The sequence below is a fragment of the Glandiceps talaboti genome, chromosome 6 (genome assembly GCF_964340395.1).
Source record: "Glandiceps talaboti chromosome 6, keGlaTala1.1, whole genome shotgun sequence".
Classification (NCBI taxonomy): domain Eukaryota; kingdom Metazoa; phylum Hemichordata; class Enteropneusta; family Spengelidae; genus Glandiceps; species Glandiceps talaboti.
Window position 1 is genome coordinate 28004976 of NC_135554.1, and position 1054 is coordinate 28006029.

A 1054-nucleotide genomic window follows, 5' to 3' on the forward strand; every position below is an offset into this window, starting at 1 on the left:
ATGAGACATATAGTTACGTGGATGAGACATATAGTTACGTGGATGAGACATATAGTTACGTGGATGAGACATATAGTTACATGGATGTGACATATAGTTACGTGGATGTGACATATAGTTACATGGATGTGACATATAGTTACATGGATGTGACATATAGTTACGTGGATGAGACATATAGTTACGTGGATGAGACATATAGTTACGTGGATGAGACATATAGTTACATGGATGTGACATATAGTTACGTGGATGTGACATATAGTTACGTGGATGAGACATATAGTTACGTGGATGTGACATATAGTTACATGGATGTGACATATATTTATATGAAAAAAATTGTCAAAAAGACATGAACATGAGTCTTTTACATTATGAACATTGTCACTTTCTTTTGTTTTGTTGTACCTTTAGTCTTTCTGTCGCTCTTCATGTTTTTCGCTGTCTGTGTCTCTATAATATGTCTTTTCTTCAGCTTCCTGTACTATCTCAGCTGCCAATCCAGGTTCCTGTGCTATCTCAGCTGCCAATCAAGCTTCTTGTACTATCTCAGCTGCCAATCAAGCTTCTTGTACTATCTCAGCTGCCAATCCAGCTTCTTGTACTATCTCAGCTGCCAATCCAGCTTCCTGTACTATCTCAGCTGCCAATCAAGCTTCTTGTACTATCTCAGCTGCCAATCCAGCTTCCTGTACTATCTCAGCTGCCAATCCAGCTTCCTGTACTATCTCAGCTGCCAATCCAGCTTCCTGTACTATCTCAGCTGCCAATCCAGCTTCCTGTACTATCTCAGCTGCCAATCCAGCTTCCTGTACTATTTCAGCTGCCAATCAAGCTTCCTGTACATGTACTATCTCAGCTGCCAATCAAGCTTCTTGTACTATCTCAGCTGCCAATCACGCTTCCTGTACTACCTCAGCTGCCAATCCAGCTTCCTGTACTATCTCAGCTGCCGATCCAGCTTCATGTACTATCTCAGCTGCCAATCACGCTTCCTGTACTATCACAGCTGTCAAAGAAATTGGGTAGTCATGGCATTCGTTTTATACTC